Source organism: Pinus tabuliformis, chromosome 1_2 (genome assembly GCF_031772625.1).
Source record: "Pinus tabuliformis cultivar Carrire ecotype Pingquan chromosome 1_2, CPIR1, whole genome shotgun sequence".
Lineage (NCBI taxonomy): Eukaryota > Viridiplantae > Streptophyta > Pinopsida > Pinales > Pinaceae > Pinus > Pinus tabuliformis.
This window is the reverse complement of record NC_142298.1, coordinates 1,130,429,700-1,130,436,440: the sequence shown is the minus strand read 5'-3', so window position 1 is coordinate 1,130,436,440 and position 6,741 is coordinate 1,130,429,700.

Below are 6,741 nucleotides of genomic sequence, written 5' to 3'. Positions count from 1 at the left end.
ACAGGAGAAATAGATGGTAAAAATGGATTCAGAACACTTGAATCCTTCAGGATTGACTATTGGATCACCTCCAATGGATACCTGCAACCCTATCCAGTCTTCACAAAACTGGGCCCTGGTGGCTCCTAGAAATTTCACGGCTCCAAAACCTCTGAAAATGACCTTAGATGGCTGTAAGCCCTGCACCAATGGCTTTAGAAGGTCGAAAATACCCAAAATAAAAAAAAAAATTCGTCCAAAACCGACTTTCCTAGCCAAAGTTATGGCCATTTAAAGTTTCTCCAGTTTGCCCCTAGAAAAACTCCAGCTAACTTTAATTAACTCCAGATAGCTCCGCCAAATTTGGCGCTCCTGCCAAAATTCCTCCAACTTAACTGCAGTTACATTTAATGTTTGGTGGTTGCCTCGGATTTTGTGCCAGGCAGAATATTCCTTTTTTAATTTTTTTTTGAAAAATTAAAATTTATAATGTTATGGACAAATTCTTCTTTTTGCCATAACTTCCTCATACGGCAACCCTTTTTTGAACTGTTTGCGGCGCCGGAATCGGGAAGACGAGAAATTTTCAGTCATTCAACTTTGAACTAGTTCTAAGCACTTTAAATTTTGAGCATTTTACGACACTTAGGACATGAGCACCTGATCACGCCTCCCCATTGGGAAGATTTTGAACCCCAAAAGCCTTCAACTACCTGTTAAAGAGGTGAGGGTACAGCTCCCTCACTCTGTCCACCTCCATCCACTTTTCCTTGTTCAGTTTGCTGCCTTTGAAACCAACCCGAACATAATCTACACTGCTCCTTCTTGAAGTGCGTGTCCTTCTGTCAAGGATTGTATCTTCTTTCAGCTCATCTAAGAATTCTGGCGAGAAATCTTCTATAGATGGTAGCTGAACAACACTTTCATGATCAGCAATCAAAGGAGGTTCATACAAACGTAAGTTCTCCACATTGACAACAAAATACATTTGCATGTAGGAAGGAAAATCTAATTGAAAAACATTATTTCCAACCTTCTTGAGGATTTTGAATGGACCATAACGAATAGGCTTCAACTTTTTACCTTCTCCTTGCATCCTTTCCTTACTAATGTACAACCATACCTCATCTCCTTCTTGAAACTTGTGATCAACTCTATGCTTGTCGTGTCTTTCCTTGTACTTGCCTTGACTCTTCTCAAGCTGTTCTTGAATTTGCTGATGTATTTGCTGAATCCTTTCAATGAATGAACAAGCTTTGTCAATGTCACTATGTCGCTCAATGGCAACATCTTTCTCAAGAATGAAATCAAGAGGTGATTTTGGCAAATAACCAAAACAAGCTTCAAACGGTGAGGTGTTTGTGGAAGAGTGCTTGGCACGATTGTAAGCATGCTATATGTAGTGCAAATGTTCATCCCAAAGCTTGGGATGCTTGCTGCAATAACCTCTCAAGAGGTGCACAATGGTTCTGTTCACAACTTCGGTTTGTCCATCTGTTTGCGGATGGAAAGCAGTACTTTTCTTCAACTTTGTGTCCATCATCTCCCATAGGTTGGACCAAAAATTCCCCACAAATCTGGAATCCCTGTCACTAAGAATGGAAGTAGGCAAACCAAAGTGAATCCATACATGATGAAAAAATAATTCAGCAGTTTGTTCAGCAGTTATAGTTTTCTTACAAGGCATAAGTATACACATTTTGCTGAAACGATCAACTACTACATATAAATAATCATGCTGCTTTCGAGATTTTGGCAAACCTCCTACAAAATCCATAGAGATGCTCTCCCATGGTCTAGAAGGTACCGACAAAGGAGTATACAAACCAAGCTTCCTATTTCTAGGCTTGCTTGTAGCACATAATGAACAACCTCTTATGAACCTTGAAACAGAATCTACCATGCGAGGCCAATAGCAATACCTCTGTAGATGTGCAACTGTTTTGCTCACACCAAAATGGCCAGAAATAAGAGAAGAATGAGCTTCTCTTATGACATTTATCCTCTCCCCTTGTAGTATACACAACTTGCCCAAATGAAACAGCAAATTGTTATGCATGTGATAGTCATTTTCCTCTACATGATTCCCTTTACTCAAGTTAGTATACACATCTTTAAAGTCATCATCAGATGCATGTTGTTCTATGTAACTATCATGTACAATGGAATCATTCTTAAGTAAAGTAACAGCACCAATAATAGGCCTTGAAAGCATATCAACAACCTTATTCAAAGTACCTTTCTTATACCTTATTACCAAATGGAACTGTTGCAAGAAGCCCATCCATCTGAAGTGTCGTGACTGTTGTAACTTGCTTTGTGATTGCAAGTACTGTAAGGGCTGATGGTCAGTATGTATAACAGTTTCTTTGCCCATCAAGTAGTGTTTCCACTTTTTGACGCTTTGTACCAACGCATACAACTCATCATATGTAGGATAATTTACAACAGCACCATTAAAAGTTTCAGAATGAAAAGCAATAGGCTTACCATGCTGTAGAAGAACTGCACCCATAGCATAATCACTAGCATCAGTTTGTATCTCAAATGGCTGTTTCAAATCCGGTAATGCAAGGACTGGAGCTGAACTAATCTTCTCTTTCAAAGATTCGAAAGCTTTTTGCTGCTTGCCTCCCCATTGGAAAGCATGCTTCACACTTGTCACTGCATGCATAGGAGCTGCTATAGAAGAGAAGTTAGAGATAAACTTCCTCCAATATTGAGCTGCACCCAAAAAACTTCTTACCTTTGTTATGGATTTGGGAGTAGGCGACTTCACAATAGCCTCAACTTAGCAGGATCAATTCTCAAAGCACCTCCTCCTACTATGTGTCCCAAATAAACCAAAGAAGTCTTTCCAAATTCACACTTTGACATTTTAAGAAATAACTGATTCTTCTTCAAAACATCAAGTACTTTTCTAACATGCATGACATGATCTTCTCTAGACTTGCTGAAAATTAAGATGTCATCTAAGTAGACAATAACGAAATCATCAAGAAAAGGATGCAAGACATCATCCTTTACCCACATGAAAGTTGCAGGTGCATTGCACAAACCAAACGACATCACAAGCCACTCAAAGAGTCCTTGTTTGGTTTTAAAGGCTGTCTTCCAAATGTCACTTTCTTCAATTCTTACTTGATGATATCCACTGCGCAAGTCTATCTTAGTGAAATATCGAGCATCTTTCAGTTGGTCTAGCAAATCATCTATCCTTGGGAGTGGGTAACGATTCCTTACCGTTATCTTGTTCAAGGCCCTGAAATCAACACACATACGCCAAGTGCCATCTTTCTTTGGAATCAATACAATCGGTGACCCACATGGTGAAGTACTTGGCCTTATGAAACCCTTGTCCAACAAGTCCTTGATTTGCTTCTTTATTTCAACATTCTCCATAATAGACATGCGGTACATGCCTATGTTTGGAAGAGGACAATCTAGATGCAAATGGATTTCATGTTGAATCTCCCTCTTAGGAGGCAAACCTGTAGGCTCCTGAAACATCTCATGATATGCATCAACTACATCATACAGATCTGATTTAAGTTTTGGATCACAATTGTCAAATGACTCATGATTCACATCAACCTTGGGCTTAATCATAAGAAGAACAAAATTCTTACTTGAATTGACCAGCCTTTTTACCTGTCCTGCATTCACCATCGCTATATTTGTCTTCTTGCGATGAGCTCTAACAATGAACTCCTTGCCATCTTTGAACATATGATATTTGTTTTCATGGCGATGAAAGATAGATTTCCTGTCAAACAAGTAAGGACTTCCCAAAATAATTCCTGCTATATCAAAAGGTACCACATCAAGTTCAACTGTGTCAATAAAATGTGCAGTAATTGCAAAGCGCAATGTGCACTTTCTTGAAACTTGTAAATTTGCATCCTTGCAAATCCATCCAAGTGGATATGGCTTCGGATGTGGAACGGTCTCAAGTTTAAGTTGCTTGACCAATTCCTCTGATATAAGGTTTGCTTGTGACCCACTATCAAAAAGTGTGTCAATTTTAGTATGTTTTGAAATCACCCTCACATGAAACAGTTCAATTCTTTCTTCCTCATTAGGAGCTTGTACATGGCATTTTGAGGTACTAGTGCTGGCTTGAGTTTCAATTTCTTTTTCCTTCAAGTTTTTCAAACCCATGGCTGTAATTTTGGTTTCATCACCTGAATCTTCCCCTAAATCTTGTGGTGTAGATGTAGTAGCAGCAGTTTTCTGTTTCCCTTTGGATTTGTTAAATTGAGGTCTTTTTTCAGGATATAATTTCCAACAGTTTTTCTCCTCATGACTTGGTTTAGAACAGTGTTTACAGATCACTTTCTCACTCTCCTGTTTGACAGATGCATTCTTTTTTCCCTTTCCCTTGGAGGTTTTCTCTTTGTTTTTCCCCTTGGGGGGCTTGTTTCTACCCTCTTCAAATGTGTTTTTTCCCCTTGCCTCTAAATGGGTAGCTTGGACACAAACCTCATCCAGGCTAGTAGGGTTAAACATCAAGATGGTGTGTCTAAGGTAGCTATGCAAGCCACCGATGTATTTCAGCAAGGTTTCTTGAGTCTGTAAATCTACCCCTAACAAGAGAGCTCTTCTCCTGAATTCTTGGGTGTAGTCTTGGACACTCTGACCCTTAAGTTGTCTGAAATTTTGCCAATTCATAATGGCCTTCTGCATGTGAGCAAGAGGATAAAAATGTTTTTTAATGGCTAATAGAAATTCAGGCCATGTTAAGGTAACCTTACCAAATTTTTTGATCTCCTCTTTAGTCTTGGCCTCCCACCAAACCAGTGCTGCTCCATCCATTCTCAAAGAAGCCAACTGAATCTTTGTGGCATCATCATGCATATTTTGGATCCTCAAGTAAACTTCCAACTGCCTAATCCAGTTGTCAAGCTTTTCTGCATTCACTTCACCATTAAACATAGGTAATTCGAATTTTACATCAAGCTTCAAAAAAGGACTTTTTCCAGAGGATCTATGCTTATGAACAGAAGAAGACGAAGATGAAGAGGAAGAAGGTGAAGATGGGGGTGGTGGATCACCATTTCCTCCATGTCCTTTCTTGGAATTATCATCATCCTTCTTACCTCCTAAAGAGCCCTCTCCTTCATGTGGATGTTTGGACCCTTCTCCAGCAAATTTCTCATTTCTTTCTTGGTACAATATCCTCACCATTTCAGTGAGGTCCAAGAAAGCCTTTCTGAAGACTCTTTCTTCTTCTCTTGGATCTGTCTCTGTAGGAATTTCTCCTTCATGTTCAGACATCCTTGAAGCTTCTGCTGAGACTCTTGAGGGTGAAATTGAAGGTGGAGGTGATGGCTCTCTGGCCTTCCTTGACTGAGGATTCTCTCTTTCTCTAGTCAACTGTCCTTCCCCTCTTTTAAGTTTCAACCTGGTAAGCATCAATACTTTGCAAGACAGTTATAAGATCTTTGCACAAAAACCCTAAGATCTTATACCAACTTGATCTGAATTTGAAACTACTTGAAATTTTTTTGCAAGGTATTCAATTCAGAATTAAACATGTTTAAAAGATTTCCATGTCTTGCAGAAAGAAAACACATGAAATTTTCAGCTGTTTATGACCCATTTAAGCATAGCAGAGTTATTTCCTTTTACTGTTCAACACATTAAAATGAATTTGTTCTGCAAAATAAATCAACCACAAATGCAAAAGAAGTTGATAAAGCAGTTCACCCCCTCCAGGGCTACGTCTGCTGGGTCCAAAGCTCCCAACCGGGCTTGTCCTTGTTTTTATTAAATGCTCAAATTGAAAATACATCTGAATAGAAGCATATACAGGAGAAATAGATGGTAAAAATGGATTCAGAACACTTGAATCCTTCAGGATTGACTATTGGATCACCTCCAATGGATACCTGCAACCTTATCCAGTCTTCACAAAACTGGGCCCTAGTGGCTCCTAGAAATTTCACGGCTCCAAAACCTCTGAAAATGACCTTAGATGGCTGTAAGCCCTACACCAATGGCTTTAGAAGGTCGAAAATACCCAAAATAAAAAAAAAATTCGTCCAAAACCGACTTTCCTAGCCAAAGTTATGGCCATTTAAAGTTTCTCCAGTTTGCCCCTAGAAAAACTCCAACTAACTTTAGTTAACTCCAGATAGCTCCGCCAAATTTGGCGCTCCTGCCAACATTCCGCCAACTTAACTGCAGTTACATTTAATGTTTGGTGGTTGCCTCGGATTTCGTGCCAGGCAGAATATTCCTTTTTTAATTTTTTTTTGAAAAATTAAAATTTATAATGTTATGGACAAATTCTTCTTTTTGCCATAACTTCCTCATACGACGACCGTTTTTCGAACTGTTTGTGGCGCCGGAATCGGGAAGACGAGCACTTTTCAGTCATTCAACTTTAAACTAGTTCTAAGCACTTACTTTAAATTTTGAGAATTTTACGACACTTAGGACATGAGCACTCGATCATTTGCTGCCATCAACTGTGAGGTGTTGTGGCTTTCTCTGCTGCATGCCTTCATTTTCCTTCATGCATGCTGTCCCTGCTTGCTGATGTGTTGTTGTGTGTTTTTGCAGGTTCTTCTTTTGCTGGAGCTGAACTACATGTGCCTTTTCAACCTTCAGATGGGCTGTCCCTTACTGCTGGTGTTGGACTTCTATGGGATCAACTGCTACAAGAATTCCTACAGGAGCTCCTGTAGCTGCTTCTCCCCTTGAAACTTCAGCTATTCCTTGTGCCTGGAGCTCGAGAATGATGCGAGAGGTGGAGAT